This window comes from Oncorhynchus keta, chromosome 35 (genome assembly GCF_023373465.1).
Source record: "Oncorhynchus keta strain PuntledgeMale-10-30-2019 chromosome 35, Oket_V2, whole genome shotgun sequence".
Classification (NCBI taxonomy): domain Eukaryota; kingdom Metazoa; phylum Chordata; class Actinopteri; order Salmoniformes; family Salmonidae; genus Oncorhynchus; species Oncorhynchus keta.
Genome location: NC_068455.1, coordinates 56,928,113 through 56,947,156, shown reverse-complemented (window position 1 = coordinate 56,947,156; position 19,044 = coordinate 56,928,113). Strand labels below are relative to the sequence as shown.

The window sequence follows — 19,044 nt, the reverse complement described above, 5'->3', positions numbered from 1 at the left end:
TAAATGACAGAAGAACAGTGATTCGAACCAAAGTGCTCTTGGGAATACATCCCTCTCACTCTTCCTCCGTAGCTCATCCTCTCATGAGCCACATCCAACCCACGGCATTCTGACGGACAGAATTAGAGGCCACCACTTCCGACATCCCTGCCTGGCACCTCCAGACCAGTCTCTCTCCTCCCGCCTCCCTACTCTTATCTCAGTGGCCGGCTGGTCGCGTGGCCTTTCGGGCTCCGTGCGGACGCTAACTGCTAACCTCCCAGGATGCTACAGCCGATAGTCCAGCGCTAATGGCCTTGCCAGGCAATCGCCATCTGTAACCCCGTGATCAATGTCTAATCATTTAGCCAATAACGCCCACAGTCAGATATCCAATCCAAGAATCGCTCCATTTTAGATCAGCATCCTGGCATTTTATTGCTGTGTCCTCTATTCAGAGTAGAGTTGAAAAGAAAAGAGAGAGTGAGTTCAGTCTTTAGTGATGCTCAGCAAGGGATATTGCTAGTAATATATCTTGCTATAATCCTGTGTTTTTTTCCCATTCCTTCTTTATTAAGCGGAGGCGTCTTCACTTGGGAGTGACTTGTGCAAATATGATTCCACTATAATCAAACAACCGGCGTACGTGTAACCTATTAAATCTATTAAACAGTGCTGAAGGATTTCATATCTGGGCAAATAACCTCGATATACAGAAAGAGCAAGAAAGAGCAAAGTGGATGTATATTTACATTGACTTTTAAGTCATTCAGCAGACGCTCTTATCCAAAGCGACTTACATGAGCAAGGCCAGAAACCTTTCGGTCCAGCTCTCTCTCTGCCTGCCGCCCCTTTTCCTTCTGTCAATCATTTCTCGACGCCGAGCAGCACCTTCTTGAGATTGAAGGTTACCTTTCCAGATGCTCTGGTTGGTAGGGGCCATTTACCACCGTAGGCTCCCTCCCCCCGCCTCCTTCACATTGTGGTGTATTATGAATATCTGTCCTTTTCCACTCCTCAGACAGCATTTCAGTACGCAGAGCAGTCCTTGACGAAAATAAGGCACTTTAAGATGTGCTGCATGGTAATGGGGTTTGCTACAAAACCCCGTCACACGCAGAAATGTGCAAGTAGGCGTACGCACACGTGCACACACACATGCACACACACACACGTGCGCTCACACACGCCTCAGGTTTCAAGCTACTTTTCAATCCTCTGACACTTTTTCCCCACACTTTATCTTCTCCCTCCTCCCCCTCTCCACCTCCTTGGGTCCCTCTGCAGTGAGTCAGCCCAGCAGAGGGCTTTACACACCAGCGGGCGGTTGCTGTTTACGTGGCCCCTCAGACCCCCGTGTGTTCTGTTTGTGTCTCGTGTATAACAGCACAGCCACGTACCGAGGTGGACTCGGTCCCTTGACAGGGCCGCGAGGCGGAGCACTCAATGCCACCTCCGCCGGCGCCATCGTCCTCCCGTCGCCGTGCCTTTCACATGTCAGAGATGACAGCCTAATGGCAGCTTCCCTCCACAGGGGACGCCCTGTCACAGTGTTACCACTGGCATTTCTCCCCATTAAACCCCCAGCCAGGCCACCGCCATCATCACATCACAAAGCCCCGATACGTGCGTAAGATCACATAGACATGTACACCCCCCCTGAGGGTCAGGGCCTGACGGACAGATGGACAGTCACACGGCGGCCTAGTCGCCCCGCTGCCCCGTACTTTAGGAACACACCGAACACACGTACGTTCCTGTCTAGGCTACAGTGAAAACGGCATGTCTGTGCCTGCCATATGGCTTATTGAAAAGTATGATTCAATTCTAGGTTCATAACTCAGTTATTTTATCTTATAGCTCTGTAATAGCATGTGTTATATGAGGCCAAACATGGAGAACATCTGTAGACATCAATAGAGGAACACATACACCTGACCTCATACAGGGTCGTAAATAGTCAACAACAGAGAAACGTTCTTCTTTGCCCCTGGTATATACCCATAAAAGTATGGCGCCTGTGTGAGGTCTGTGAACAGGGACTTGAGGTCAGAGGTCATGTACCATAGATGATTTCAGACTCAGCCCCAAGCATGCTGGTCGTCCTCTGAGCCCTGTCACCCAGGCTGATTAATAGTGTGGACCGGGCGGAACAAAATGGAGAGGGAGAAGAAAGGAACACCACCCTCCTTTTCTCTTTTCTTCACAGCCTCCCCTTCCTGTGTACCCACGTCTTAGGCATTCATCAAAAGCGGGAAAGGAATTGTGTTCCCACCTCGGCATGACGCAAAAAAAATAAACTTTGTCTGGGAGAGGGGAGGGGTAATGTTGAGCGACATTCTCTCCATGTCGCAAAAGCTAAAGGTCAGCTAGCAGCGAGAGAGAGAGAGATAGAGATCACAATCTCCAGCTCTCACCTGCTTGCCCACAGTGCCTGCCATTCATCAAACCCCCTGCTCCTTCCCTCCTCTCCATTCTTTCTGTTCATCTATCTGGCATCCTGCGACACATACAATCACGGGAGACCTCAGACACAAACCCACACATACTCCCAGCACATAGTACTCAAACACACGGAGGAAAACCATTAGCAAATCTAATAGATATGCAAAGCTACCTTTGCATTGTGATCATGATGCCTTAGGGCTATATACACTGAGTGTACAAAACATTAGGGACACCTTCCTAATACTGAGTTGCAGCATCTTTTGCCCTCAGAACAGCCTCAATTTGTTGGGGCATGGATTCTACAAGGTGTCGAAAGCGTTCCACAGGGATGCTGGCCCATGTTTCCCACAGTAGTGTCAAACCAGCAGCGGTGCAGTTCTTGACACAAACCGGTGCGCCTGGCACCTGCTACCATACCCCGTTCAAAGGCAGTGACATTTCTTGTCTTGCCCATTCACCCTCTGAATGGCACAGATACACAGTCCATGTCTCAATACACTGACTGAAGTGGATTTAACGAGTGACATGGAAAGAGCAGGTGTTCCTATTATTTTGTACACTCAGTGTAGTTCATGTAGCCAGTGCTTAAGTTGTAAATCGGGAGGTTCCCAGAACAATGTAAGGAGAGGGAGGTCACCTGGTGGGCTCCCAGGTACCGGAACGGATAGTAAAAAAAATTCAAAACACCTTTGTCGTAAAGCGGTGCACATCAACGCATTTGCATATTGGCATAGAGCATTAGAGTAGAGGAACTTGGCCTTTTGTAAACACAATTCCTGCATTTCTACGTAATTTTATATAACTGGAGACTTTAGCAGAGTCTTATTTTAATTGCGCACAAATTATTGAACTGACAGGCTACTTTGACATGGATCAAACTGAGAATCAGAGATCAGTAACCAATTCATCAATAACCTGGGCCTAGGTATGTGTGGAGATGCATATTGCACAATACGAGGAGGGAATTGTAGCCTTCAAAAAGCTTTCCAGTTTCACTCAGGTGAGCGGCTCACTCACCTGCGATGGCCGATACTCTTGTGCCAAAATCCTATTTCTATTTCTAATGTTATACTCTGTAAGACAATGTGAGCTCAATAGGCCTATTTGGAAGTTGATCAAATATTTTGGTGGCCTACAGTCAGACTAGAGTCTTCTCTTTAAAGCCATTTGCTTTCCAACCTGTCGTTTCCCACAAATGTATTTGAAATATTGCAAAAGTCTTGTTCTGGCTGCATGCTGTTCACTGACAGATTTGCCGGGTGTTCCCGGCTATGTCTCAAGTTTTGAGGGAGTGTGCAATTTGCATGCAGGAATATCCACCAGAGCTGTTGGCAGAAAATGTCATGTTCACTTCTCTACCATAAGCCAAGGTTTTAGAGAATTTGGTAGTACGCCCAACCGGCCTCACAATCACATGTAACCATGCCAGCCCAGGACCTCCACATCCATCTTCTGCACCTGTGGGAACATCGGAGACCCGGATAGCTAATGAAACAGTGGGTTTGCACAACCAAATACTTTCTGCACAAACTGTCAGAAACCATCTCAGAGAAGCTAATCTGGTTGCTCGTCGTCCTCACCAGGGTCTTGACCTGACTGCAGTTTGGCGCCGTAACCGACTTCAGTGGGCAAATGCTCACCTTCGATGGCCTCTGGCACGCTAGAGAAGTGTGCTCTTCACGGATTTATCCAGATTTCAACTGTTCTAGGCAGATGGCGTGTACGGCGTCACGAGGGAGAGCGGTTTGCTGACGTCAACGTTGTGAACAGAGGGGTGGCAGTGGGGTTGTGGTATGGGCAGGCAGAAGCTAATGACAGTGAACACAATTGCATTTTATTGATGACAATTTAAATAAACAGAGATAACATGCCATTCATCCGCCACCATGACCTCATGTTTCAGCATGATAATGCACGGCCAGTGGTGTAAAAGTACTTATACTTTAAAGTATTATTTTAGTCGGTTTTTGGGGTATCTGTACTTTACTTATTATATTTTTCATTACTTTTACCTCAGTACATTCCAAAAGAAAAAAAATATACTTTTACTTACATTTTCCCAGACACCCAAAAGTTCTCGTTATATTTTGAATGCCTAGCAGGACAATTCACGCCTCTGATTTGGCGGACTCACTAAACACAAATGCTTCATTTGTAAATTATGTCAGTGTTTTCTCCTGACTACCCATAAAATACTAATAATAATAATTGTGCTGTCTGGTTTATATACTTAAGTATATTTCAAATCAAATACTTTTAGACTTTTACTCAAATAGTATTTCACTGGGGGACGTTCACTTTTACTTGAGCCATTTTCTGTTAAGGTATCTTTACTTTTACTCAAGTATGACAATTGGGTACTTGGGCCCAGGTTGCAAGGATCTGTACACAATTCCTGGAAGCTGAAAATGTTCCAGTCCTTCAATGGCCTGCATATTCACCAGACATATCACTCGTTGAGCATGTTTGAGATGCTGTGGATCGATGTCTATGACAGCATGTTCCAGTTCCCAACAATATCCAGCAACTTTGCACAGCCATTGAAGAGGAGTGGGACAACATTCCACAGGCCACAATCAACAGCCTGACCAACTCGATACAAAAGAGATGTGTAAGCACTGCATAAGGCAAATGGGGATCACACCAGATATACATCTGATCCACGCCCTTTTTTTTTACGGTATCCGTTTTCCCAGTCAGGTGAATGCCCCGATGCTGTACTTTGAGCTACACATGAAGATACATTAGCTATGCATTATCTCTGTGACCTGGAACCTCAATTAGAAGTGGAAGAAGCACTTCTGTATGTTGGCATCACCTCTGCAGATGTTTTGTCCAGACGAACGCGAAGTGGGACTCTCATTGCTAATTCTCAGCATGGCACAGTGTAGTTGTAATTGCCGCTGAGCTTTGACACAGCAGAACAAACGTTTGGGAGTAAAATTACACCATGTAATTAATGTGACTGGTGGGGAAGGCGGAGAAACTCTAGGCCTTTCATTTGGGGCAGGTGTATAATTTTCAAATGGGATAAACACATGCAATCTTTTAACATTTAACATGGGGAATGAGATAGACGGGAGGGAAATTCAGCTCAAACACAATTGCACTTAGGGAGCCATTTGGAAAAGGGCACGTGATCCCGGGGTCCTGTGGCAATCAGTCTCAATTATGATTGCTTAAATGGAGTGAGCAGAATGCATTTTCAGTCTGAGCTTTGCTTTTCAGCTTGTCAGTACTCGGCATTGCCGTCTATTCCCAATCAAGTCGGATGACATTTTCTGATTGGATCAGTATAGTCATGCAAAAAGAATTCTGGTTTCAAGGGGCCAATCAGCTCAGAGTAACCTGATGCTAAAGTTTTAGATTGCAAGGTTTGCATCACCTGATTGGATGAATATGCGACTCTCCTACAGGTATAGACTTTTGTTAAGAGTTCCTATACTTGCTGCTTGGGGAAACAAATCTAAATGACTTATTTTGTGGAGTAACAGAAATGTGATTAAGAGCTCGAGAGTTGCACAGCATTACTAAACAGTTGCCCTACAATCATTTGGATAGGACTTGACACGGAGTGACACTTATGAGCATGAGAGACACTCAACTGGCTTTTAATAAATCGTAGTACTGCTGTAGTTCCCTTTAATCCCTCAAGTGTTGCTTGTGCACCATAATCTCTGCACCTGTGAGTGTAGTATAATAGATGGCTGGAGGGCTGGGAATTGTCTGAGATACTACAGCGATAGCTGGGGGTGAGCGAGAAACTGACACGGCAAGACGGATGACTGACAGATAGGGGAACGCGTTTCCTCAACGGGGCAACGCGTAGAGTCGAGGCGGGGGAGCTGACGCCTCCAAGCTCGCCCCTGTGGAATGCACGGTAACCAACAGGTGCCACAAATCACCCAAACTATCAACCCCTTGGCTTGCATGCTATCACGCTCTCCCCTCTCCACCAACTCCACTCTCAAAGAAGAACAGGTGGTCGGAAAAAAACAGAGCACCAGAACAAGGCAGAGATGTTAATCAAGAGGAAGATGGGGTAAAGTGCCAGAGAGAGCACCGGAAAGAGGGCTAAAAAGGGTGGTAAAGTCATGGCTGCTGAGTGTCGAGTGTTTCAAGGAGTCAGACAGAGGGGTAGAGGGGTAGACGTCAGGCAGGGTCAACCAAGGCCGACAGCATCTGAGAAATGAAGCCCAGATGGAGGCTGTTTGTTTGGGTAGTGCCAAGATCCATCCTTAATTAGCTGCTACGCTAGTCACTAGCAATCCATCTCGTCTGAGCTAGAAACGTCAAGGGCAAAAACCCTTCTGAAAGGACCTTGGATTTGCTAATTCCTCAGGCCAATTGACTTCCTTCCCTTTCCCAAGGGACATCTTGCTCCAAGTAGATATGCATGTTAAGAGACAATTGTGAAGCACAGCATCAATCGTATCGCCAAAGAACAAGAGACCTTTGATCTCCATTATTCTGGGAGCCAACAATGGATAGGTTGGCGATAACATCAGCACATCTAGCACATTCAGATAGTAGGATGATCATAGTTCACTGTGTTGGCCACTCATTACCACGGCTCAATGAATATGGAACGGCAATGCGCTGTGCTACTGTGAACGGCCCAAAGCTTTTCTAGGACACAACACACACAAGTTTAATTGAAAAATGCTCTGAGGGGCCGAAATTCTGTTGAGTATCAAATTAAATGTGATTTTCCCAGAAAGTGTTAGATGGCAGTTTCAATTTAGGAACTGGGAGGGATCGAGGGAGAGAAAGAAAATACGCAGAGAAGGGAGAGAAAATAGGTATTCAGACCTTGAGCACAAAGAAATAATTCAAGAGATTTGCGTCACGTTTTCCGATATTCTGTCTGTCGCAGAGACATTCTAGTGACCAGTGACGCCAGCAAGAAGAATGCCGTGGGTCTAGGGAACCTCAAATGCCTGCAACTCTGAGCCGCTTATCCTGCACACAGACTTTTCCCATTGGCTGTCAATTCTCTTCCACCCAATACGATCACAGTAGTAGCATAAAGGAGGACGAGTAAGAGGAGGAGGGCGTACGCCTTGGAGAGGGGAGATGGAGCGATTTGCCTTACATACAGGCCATGTGATGAACTTTTTATTCTCTGTCTCCCCCACTCAGATAAAGCAGACACATAACTGCTAGCGTCCCAGACAGATTTAAGACACATCTCCTTCTGTAAGTACATGAAGATGCCAGGGCATCACCATACTGTACTATTAACATTAGGATCCTTCACCCCGACTTCCCCCCTAGGAAGAGCACAGAGCTGGGGTTGGTGTAGCCTCGGTGCTGCCTGCCTGGAAGCGCTGCGGAGTCATCAGCATGCATGGGGTGCCCGTAGCATCATGACACAGTAGGGGTGTCAAGCTCATTCCAAGGAGGGCCGAGTGTCAGTTTTTTCAATACATTTTTTATTTAACCAGGCAAGTCAGTTAAGAACAAATTCTTATTTACAATGATGGCCTGACAAGAGGCAAAAAGCGTCCTGCGGGGACAGGGGCTGGGAATAAAAGTACAAATTCATTAAATAAAAATATAGGACAAAACACACATCACGACAACACACTACATAAAGAGAGACCTTAGACGACAACATAGCATGGCAGCAGCACATGACAACACAGAATGGTAGCAACACAACATAGCAGCAGCACAACATGGTAGCAGCACAAAATAGGGTACAAACATTTTTGGGCACAGAAAACAGCACAAAGGGCAAGAAGATAGAGACAACAATACATCACACAAAGCAGCCACAACTGTCAGTTAGAGTGTCCAAGATTGAGTCTTTGAATGAAGAGATAAAACTGTCCAGTTCGAGTGTTTGTTGCAGCTCGTTCCAGTTGCAAGCTGCAGCGAACTGAAAAGACGAGCGACCCAGGAATACGTGTGCTTTGTGGACCTTTAACAGAATGTGACTGGCAGAATGGGTGTTGTATGTGGAGGATGAGGGCTACAGTAGATATCTCAGATAGGGGGGAGTGAGGCTTAAGAGGGTTTTATAAATAAGCATCAACCAGTAGGTCTTGCGACGGGTATACAGACATGACCAGTTTACAGAAGAGTGTAGAGTGCAGTGATGTGTCCTATAAGTAGCATTGGTGGCAAATCTGATGGCCGAATGGTAAAGATCATCAAGCCGCTCGAGAGCACCCTTCTGATCTATATATTACATCTCCATAATCTAGCATGGGTAGGATGGTCATCTGAATCAGGGTTAGTTTGGCAGCTGGGGTGAAAGAGGAGCGATTACGATAGAGGAAACAAGTCTAGATTTAACTTTAGCCTGATATGTGCTGAAAGAAGGACAGTGTACCATCTAGCCATACTCCCAAGTACTTGTATGAGGTGACTACCTCAAGCTCCAAACCCTCAGAAGTAGTAATCACAGCTGTGGGGAGAGGGGCATTCTTCTTACCAAACCATATTACCTTTGTTTTGGAGGTGTTCAGAACAAGGTTAAGGGCAGAGAAAGCTTGTTGGACACTAAGAAAGCTATGTTGTAGAGCGTTTAACGCTAAATCAGTGGAGGGGCCAGTTGTGTATAAGACTGTATCATCTGCAAATAAATGGATGAGAGAGCTTCCTACTGCCTGAGCTATGTTGTTGATGTAAATTCAGAAGAGCATGGGGCCTAGGATCGAGCCTTGGGGTACACCCATGGTGACTGGCTGAGACAGCAGATGTTCTGACTGTAGGTCTGTAGGTTTTTTGTTTAAGACCTAGACAACCAGGTGAGGGGAGTTCCTTACCAATTACTGACCTTATTTCAACAATCAAGTACAAGGGAGAAGCAAAAATCCGCAGACACTCGGTGGAATGAGTTTGACACGCGTGATGCAGCATCGACTTATTTTACAGCCGCCCGAGTTATCGGTATCACTGGTGCTGTTAGGCTGCTATATATATGTATTTTATTTTCATGACGGTCTTCATCCATAACCGTCGGTTACACGGTAATTGTGCCAGCCCTAAGCATCACATGCCGATACACTGTCTATATCCACAACAGCTTTAGCAGTCAGTGTGTGTGTGTGTGTGTTGGGGGGCTCCAAGTTGGCTACATGCTCGATGCTTTACGCATTATCTAAATGTGCTCTACGGATGAATAGCATTTTCATCACCACAGCTTTATAGACCAGTGCCTGACAGAAAGGGAACAATCGAAGCACTCCGCCCAGATATAGTCTCCTGATCGGTGGAGCGATGGAGTGGAGCTCTGAGGGAAGAGGCTGACGCAGTGGGCTCTGTGGCCTAGTACGGTGGGGCCGTGTGGGGCTTTCCTCCCCTAACTTAGTTGAGTGATGGACCGGGGATAGGAGAAGAATGGAGCGGAGCCCATCTCTGGTTATGTTCCCGTGTTTCACCTGTGCAGAGTCCTTTGGATCTCAGGGAGTGTTCCATGTGTCAGACCGTTCTGTATGTGAGAGGACGAGCTAGGTGGCTTGAAACAATGCACTGCCAGCTTCATCTTTTTCTCTGCATCCGTCCCACTCTCCCGTCCTCCCTCGTTCCCCACCTCCCACGCACATCCCTTCCTTCCTCTGCTTCCTCAATTAATCTATCCCCTCTTCTTCTCCTCCTCCATGTCCCTCTATCCCTTTCTTCCTTCCTACGATTTGAGCCCAGTGTGCAGTGCAAATGAGTTGCTGGCACATTAGCATCAGCGAACGAGGGGATTTTCAGTGTGATGGATTCAGAGACTGACTGTCAGTCATCAGAGCCCTGACACAGATGTGTCAGACAGAGAAGCGAAGGTCTTTGATGTTTTTGTATCCACGTCCCTTGTTCAGCTACGAATTTGTGGCTGTGCACTGCGTGTGCGCGTTTATGTATGTGTGTGTGTCTCATAAACGTTTGTGTGTCTGTGTTGTGTGTGTGTGTGTGTGTGTGTGAGAGACTTTGCGTGAGTGAAGCAATAGGGGATGTTGTCTGTCTATTTCTTATTTCTAGGTTACCTGTCTCTCTGTGGTGGTGTTTCACAGAAAACTGTAGAAAGGTAATGTCGGCTCCCTATGACGTACTGACATGAGACCGACACCTGTCAATCAAAACTCAAATATACACTATATACACCCCATCTATACCAGCTAAGTACCGTACTATAATTAAACTGAGAAACCTGTATCACAAAGGGATTCTTCATTCTAAAAATGCTTCATTTAGCCAATATCATATCCAGCGCCATGGTCTCCCAATACCAACCACCTGAAAAAACGAACCCCGAGGGCAAATCCCGACCTGCATCCCATTTTTTCCCCCTTGAGCACGCAGTCAAGGAAATATCGCGTCATTTATGGACATTACTACACCGAAAACACATGGATGTCATTTCCCACCCAGTAAATGCAGAATCATAAGAGAGAGAGAGTCCCCATTCTTTTAAGTATATTTTGTCAAAGGGGTCAGATCCCACTAGGCCTTCAAACCCCAATTTAAGGCCTATAAGGACACCAGAATAAAAGACATTTACCATGTTTGGTACTTGAACGTCAAGCAGCAGCTTCTCGCCATGAGTATTTCATACCACGCATCTTTCTTTTTACATTTCATCTCTCCCTCCTTTATCTTTTTGGGAATGTGTCAGCCTATCCCCTTAGGAATAACTACACAGCACACATTTAAAAAGAAAAACAGCACATCAAAGTCCGCCGCATCGTATGACTAGGAACATTTTGGACCGAGAGCAAAGACTAAGATTCCTTCTACGATTTCCAGCCCAAAGTGGAGCTTTTCCCGCATGCTAAACAAGGTTCACGACCTGACCCTGGTCCCCTCAGTGTTGTCCTCTAGCACTGAGCCGCCTCGGCACATGCTTAGTATGTCTGTCTAAGCTTGTTTTGGCTGGGGACTCAGCTGGATCCCTAAAAAGCTTGCTCCCCTGTGAAGTTGACAAATATAACAACAGCTAAGACAAATAATGAAAGAAAAAAAAATAACCGCTCGGTGACAACAACAACGTCTGGGATTTGTTTTTGTTTTTTTAAACCAGAGAAGCTTTAGAAAAAAACAGAGAAAAAAAACTGTGATCAAAAGGACCGAGAGAGAGAGAGAGAGAAATAAGAGATTGGGATGAAAGTAAGAATAGTAACAGTAGCTGATGAAGCCGTCCTAGTAGTCAGCTCCTAAACCTTCCAGCCGTGGGGAAGGGGAGGACCCTTTTCAAAGCAGCAGTCATGCATAATATAAGCCACTTTGTTTATTAATGATGAGGGGTCCCAGCAGAGATGCAAATCCTCGGCGCTAGGCCCGATTCGCGGTAGCTTTAATATCTAGCCGGATAAATAATTTATGCCTACACCACTGCGCCCTCTGAAGATTCGACCCTCGCTTCTCAACGCCGACACACTCGGCCTGGCGCACTACAAAAGCGAGAGGCGGCGCTGGGCTCGATCTCCTCTCCCACTGCCACCTCCCTGCGCTTGGCGGTGCTGCTTTCATGTACTTTGCCCGAGAAGGGGATGCTGAGAAACTTCCAGGCCAAACATGTCCACCACCCCCTAAAAATGAATTTCCACAAAGAGCCATGCATGGTGCCCAAGCGGGCAATTCACCATTGGGGAATCTACAGAGAAGATACTTTCTAGAAAGTCAGCAATTTTGACACTGCCATCCCTCACCATGGTGCTTTTTTGGAGAAAGTGCAGTGCCATTACGGCCACTACTCTGACTGATGAACACGGTGTAATAGGTCAAATTGAATGACCCAGAGATTACATCATGGGCCATCATGACATATGTAACACATGGGATATGAACCCGGATCTCCCAGGAAAGCAACAAACGTCTTAGGCAAAGAGGAAATTCCCTCTTGGGCCAATTGGCAGACGCTGATTTTCAAGATCGCAGCCCCGGCTACCTCCATCACGTGATCATGTCGGCAACACATAGAAGACTATTTTGATTGTCATTGGAAAAGGTGATCAGTGAGGTCCATAAATGCATGAATACATAAAGTCCTATCACTCATAATAGTGTGTGTGTGTGTGTGTGTGTTTGCATGTAGAGCGGGTGTCAAATTCACCTATTCCGACCCAAAAAGACTAGTGTACCCGTTGCAAATAATAACAATCTGAAAGCTATTTCCATTCAGCGGCGCCAAAGATTGACATGACGAGTAGCCAGTGAACGGCGGCGGCGCTCGTTGAGCAGGGCATTGATCAAAGCGTTGTCTCGGAGGATCCTTAGCACCTCCGCCGGGCAAAGTGCTTTCTCTTCACCTCTTTCACTCACTTCCTGGCTGTAATAGAAAAGCTATGAATGGGTATGTCTGGCAGCTGCAGGCATTCTCCGTTCCCTGTGGGGGTGTACGACACCTTATGTCCTGTCAGGCGTAATGTGAAAGAACGAAAGAGAAACAGGGGAAATCAATTCAAATGGAAGCGCTAGCTCGATAGATAGCCACAGTTTGGACTCTATACAGAGCTGCTTGGGTTGTTGACGTGTGTCGCCGAACGCAGACCTTCTGTTCGGTCTCGTGACGAGGACTCGTTGCGATGGCGTTCGAGTCAGTCCAACGTACACCACAGGCGGTCGATAGAGAGTAGACCAGTTTGACAAAAATAACAATGTCAGCCTTGGTATTTACCATGAGTTGACAAACATATCTAGTTGGGAAGGGCCGGGAAGATGGCGTAGGTCAGAACAGCTTCCTATTATGCTGTAATTCCTGGTTGCAACCATAATCACGGTCCCTGTCTGTCAAGTCTGGCCTAGTATTTACTGTTGATTGCGGGGCTGTGGTTTCTAAGTACCTGACCTCACCCACAACATTCAAAAAAAGGCACTGCCAAACTGCGGCAGCTAGAACAAGAGCATGAAGCGGACAACACCTTCACTGACATTTGCTACGAGATCCACAATATTTTTATTTGACCTTTATTTAACCAGACAAGTCAGTTAAGAACACATTCTTATTTTCAAAGACGGCCTGGGATAAGTGGGTTAACTGCCTGTTCAGGGGCAGAACGACAGATTTGTACCTTGTCAGCTCGGGGGTTTGAACTCGCAACCTTCTGGTTACTCGTCCAACGCTCTAACCACTAGGCTACGCTGCCAACCCTGTACATACTTACATGACGAGGACACACAAACATTATATCCTGATGCCTAGTCACTTTAACCCTATACATATCTCCCTCTATAACTCCGGCATTGTACATATGGTACTGGAACTGACGCTGTACATAACTTACTCACTTTCTCCAGTGCTGCTCATTTCTATTTCTCAATTGCGGTTGTTCTACTTCACTTTATTTAATAGTACTAATGACATGAATCACTCCATTGTTGGGAAAGAGCTTGCAAGAAAGGCCTTTCACTGTACTTGTGCGTGTGACGATAAAAACTTGAAACACACACGCTATACTGAGGACCTGCAGAGTATCACACTATACAGTATGCGTGCATATGCCAGCTGTAGTGAGTGTTGACTGCATGGATAATGAGGGTACTGCGGAGGACCATTAGAAGGGTTGAGGTAGCACACACCCGGTGGTGTACACTAAGTGTACTCATCAAGTGCTGCTTGAACACCCACAGCCTAATAACACACTCACAAAAAGGTCCACTTGGGGTAAAGGGCTCACGAGCCAAACCAAAGTGGCTGGGTCAAGAACCAATTCAGTTAACAAGTTGTGCTACTTCCAACAAGTATTGTGCATAATACGCCAATCTAGTTGAATTAACAGATGACACGTCCGTTTACACACTTGGCAGCATAAGGTACGGCTCGCTTTGACAGGCTTGGCTTTGTGTTACCCTCTTTCAAAGACACAATTGGTCAGGTGGACAGAGAGACGACAACAAAAAAGGCTGCAAATGTCAAACAGACGAACCTTATCTGGAATAGCCAGGAGGTGTCCTTTCTCCTCCTCTGCCACTTTGTGTGTGTCTGTGTGTCTGTGTGTCTGTGTGTCTGATTGTGTGTGTATGCCTCTGCCCTGCAGAGCGATGGGGAGAATAGAATCGAGAATACTAATGCCAGCCTTCTTAAAAGTAGGGCCGTGCCTCTTGTCCCTGTGTTCCTATGGGCTAAGCTCACTGTCCCCTCCACCCTGACCTCACACAGTGGTGTCACCACAGAGATAAAGCAGTGATTATCAAACGCCTCTCCTTTTCATTATCACTAGGAGCTGTGACAACAGGGCCAGCCGTAGGGGCCGCGGCCCCGAGTTCTCCCCCAGGATGAGCGCACAGAGCTGGGGTTGCTGTAACCTCGGCGCTGCCTGCCTCGAAGCGCTGCTGGGTCATCAGCATGCATGGGGTGCCCGTAAGCAAACATCGCTGCTGTCAAACGCTAACACTGTAGTCAAACAGCAGGCACTCCCCCAGGTATCCCCTGAGCTCAACGCTCCGCAACGGAGGCTATTGTATTGAGCAGAAAGGGAGGAATTGAAGGGAGAGAGGGTGGGAGAGAGAGAGAGATAAGTAATGAGCAGAGTAGAGGCTGAGAGGTATAGAATTGAACAAAGGGAGGAGTAGAGAGTGAGAGATGAAGAATAGTAAGACAAGAGAGAGGGAGAGAGAAGATAAAGAGAACTAGAGACATCGAGATAAAGACATATTCCAAGCGTACGTACAGGTAGGTATACAAGGAGAAAGCTGCTGGGAGAGAGGAAAATATAAAGGTGCTCTAGGGGAAAGACATATTGACAGCGTCAGAGGGGGTGGGGGTGGGCGGGTGGGCGGGCGGGGCAGCCTCAGGGGTTTGTGTGTGTATGGGGGATGGCGGTCAGAGGGGGAGTTGGCTCCTCTGTGGCGGCACTTAATTCAAGGGCACCTGGAGGAGGGTTGCCATGGGGACGCGGTGCCCACAGGGAGAAATGTATGAGACCTCTCCCTCCTCTGTGAAACACAATAACAGAGATCACACAAGCAGAATGAACTATTGTCCTGGTCCTGAATATAGCTAAGGATTCAAGGCTGTTGTATAACCAGGTCATCTCTCTCTGCCTATTAATATAAAGGCTGCAATGGTATATTGTCATAATGTATGCAAGAGTAATGCTGCCATGGATATCCTTGTGGTAAATGGGGAAGGGAAAGAAAAGCAAGGTGTTTTGGATGTTTGTGTTGCTAGCGAGCCAGCTTTCCTCTCCGTTGCTTCTCGTGATTGGCCTTGAATGAAGGACTGAAGGAGATTTGCCACTCAGACTGAAGGAGAAGCAGCTCCCTTGGCCACATCTCAGATCCAAACACCCACAGTGGTGGAAGCTCACACACACACACACACACACACACACACACACACACACACACACACAGCTAATAGAGACAATATCATTAAAATGTGTTGAGGGGGCTCTATACCTTGTGCATGTCTAACTATAGGCTGAATCCAGTGATTGTGTGAGGTTATACATGTCCTCCCCCGTTTCCTTTTACACACACGGCTTCCATTTCAAACAGCACATCCAGTTCCTTGCTAATCCGAAATGATGGACGCCGGCGACAGTGATATTCATGAACCTCCATTCAAGTCGCAGGGGGAAGTTGCAAGGCCACATCTCAGATCCAAACACCCATTGCACACGCACACACACACACACACACACACACACACACACACACACACACACACACACACACACACACACACACACACACACACACACACACACACACACACACACACACACACACACACACACACACACACACACACACACACACACACACACATTTAATATCCAGAGATGAAATCTCCTGGAATGTCTCCATCACAAACAACAAACACGGTCTGAGTTTAGAATTAGGATGTTAATCCCGTCAACCCAATGCAGCAGCGTGTGCAGGTATGGATTATGCTGCAAGGCAAACAGTCCCCTTGCCCGCATCCATTCCAAAGAGCTAGGCTAGGTGTGAGTAGCGTGTGTGTGTGTGTGTGTGTGTGTGTGTGTGTGTGTGTGTGTGTGTGTGTGTGTGCGCGTGCGTGTGTTGACTGATGAGGAACAAATGAGGTCCGACATACTGCGTCAACAAAGCTACTGCAGTGTCATTGATCTGTGGTGAGTTTACGTTAAGTGTTTTCATAATCAGAGCGAAGAGAAATAAGCACCGACTCAGTAAGACAAGAAGCTCATCAAAGCCGCGCATTCAGAGAATGTGTGCGCTGTTCATATAAGTATACTGCAGCTTCCTTCAAAAGAGCCTTAGTGATATAACAACAGAACGGACAAAGGCATCCATGAGAAAATGTCATCTGAGAAAGCCCAGTGATTTCGCGAGGCTCCTCCGTAAGACGGCAGAGCACGTTCTTTGCTGTGACATAACGACACTGCTAAATAGGTTTTGGTTGGCCTGCGAGCGCTGAGGCTACGTTTTGCCAGCCCCAAAGGAGGCCCGGTGTGAGATGAAACCGTCAACATGGATTAAATATATACCATACGTGGGAGGGAAGAAAGAGCCAGTGTCAAGTCGAGCCAGCCGCAGACTGAGTGCTTCTGGGTAATACCGGAGTGAGGAGAGAGAGAGAGAGCGGTTTGAAATGACAAACACGAAGGGAGAAGCATGGTCGGGGGGCTCTTCAATTACCTTCAATCAGAAGCAGTGCAGAAGAAATCACACTAGCTTGAATAGGCCATAATGAATTGCTTTTCATATAGACAGGCTGAGAGTGGGGCATCGGTGGCGGCGGGCGACTGGCGATGGGGGCCCTGCAAATAGGCGCCTTTCCATTCAGCATCCATCATAATAGTGGCGTCGTGGCGGACGGTGGCAGTCGTTAATCAGGCAGGATAACAGGACAAACAGTGGCCTCTCCACTCTGCCTGGCACTAAGAGTGGCTCGACCAAACAAACCTGGCTAATACTCAATCACACAAGCAGTTCTTCATACACTCGAGTGTCAGATGTACATGTACAGGCGCATTAGCATGCATACTAGGATCCAAATCCCAATTGGGAACGATGTGCCAATATCCCACCAACCGAATGTTAAGCAAACAACTCCCAGCCACGGCTTAACAGTACCTACTATGTACCAAAAGGTTAAGGCATCTCCTATTAAAATGATCCAATCCATTTCTCCACTGTTGTTTGCATCACAAGCTCTCGCCGGTGGCTCTGTCCCTGCAGTATCCTTTCAGGAGGAGACGACGGGGCCGACAGAAACAGAGTAATGACACCCCCAGCAGGCAGAATACAGTATGAGGCCTTCAGCAGCGCTCCGAGAGTCAACTGCCTTTTTGGGGGGGTAAATTAGTCTCGCGGCCCGCTATCTAAACTTGTACTAGGCCTAATCATGGTCCTCCATTGATGCTGTTAGTCGCTCTCGCTCAGATATCATATTAAAGGCTGCAAACATTTCTCTCCGCCCTGTGGCAGCATTTGTAGAATCACATGAAATGAGTTATAAAATAGCTAAATCTTCTCTCCGCCCCTTGACAAAACGTGTAGAATTGCAGCATTTAAGATAAAAAAAATGGCAACATTTTCTCCACGCCTCGTGGTACACAGATCCGTGAGCCACTGCGGTCCCTCCCCCATCAAAGTAGCCCATTCCTGTCATAGGTCATAGTCTTAAGGAGATCTTATCAAGCAGAAAACGTTCATAGGGTTTCTAATGGGTGGGGGGGGCACATGGTTGACCGAAACGAGGGCTGGCACTTGATATAGAGGGCCGTGAGTCTGGACTTGGATGGCTTATTTAGAGAGCGACTGAAATGGAGTCTCTCCATTGGAGTGATATGCAAGAGCATGCGTGATGTCTTTTCACATGAAATGGAATCGGTGATGAACACACGCTGCTCTGAATAATCATTTTAAAAAGACACCCAAGTTGTCAGACGAAGCTGGGTATCATGTGGGCGGGCAACGAGTAACGACTAAAAGCCATAAGGGGACTGTTCAATGGGTTCTATGCATTGTGCACTTCACTGCCGTATGCCAATGTGAACGGGAGACAGAAACAACCTTGGCCGTAGGACTATCAGCGTAGACACGTGGTCAGTGTCATATGCCTTGAACCACAGGCGCTTCCTTTCTCTTCCCATTCTTTCACTCTAAACCAAACGAATACCCCATTTCTCTTAAGTGTCCGATATCACCGGACGGCCGCAAATCCACAGAGAAAGCCTGAGAACCCTTTTAATGCTCATTACAGTATGTAAATAGTTAAGCAACTTGAAATGCAAGAGAAGTGCAATCCGATTACCAAAGCTAGAGGGTGAAAGAAATAACTAAATAGTGAATAGAACAGGGCAGCCAGGGTTTCAGCTGCCATTTTAGAATGGTGTGTGTGTGTGTGTGTGTGTGTGTGTGTGTGTGTGTGTGTGTGTGTGTGTGTGTGTGTGTGTGTGTGTGTGTGTGTGTGTGTGTGTGTGTGTGTGTGTGTGTGTGTGTGTGTGTGTGTGTGTGTGTGTGTGTGTGTGTGTGTGTGTGCGTGCGTGTTTCCAGTCAGGTCATTACAAGCAAACATCATTCATCAACCCTTTATTGGAAAAAGCAAGTATTATTTCCCCACATTTTCTCAGACTCTATTGGAAGCTCTATTGTGTTCCAGACTGACATTTGGCCCTAGAGACTTGCCATATCGTTGCCATATCGCGCTCAACGGCTCGGGCAGAGAATGTGAAAAGTCAGAAATCCAAT

The 19,044-nt window shown here is 46.8% G+C and overlaps 1 protein-coding gene across 3 annotated transcripts in view; it reads right to left on the bottom strand.

Moving 5' to 3' along the window:
- The window catches only part of LOC118368670 (neurexin-2-like), a 991,707-nt gene that overhangs the window by 279,766 nt on the left and 692,897 nt on the right, over positions 1-19,044 (bottom strand). The window lies entirely within an intron of this gene.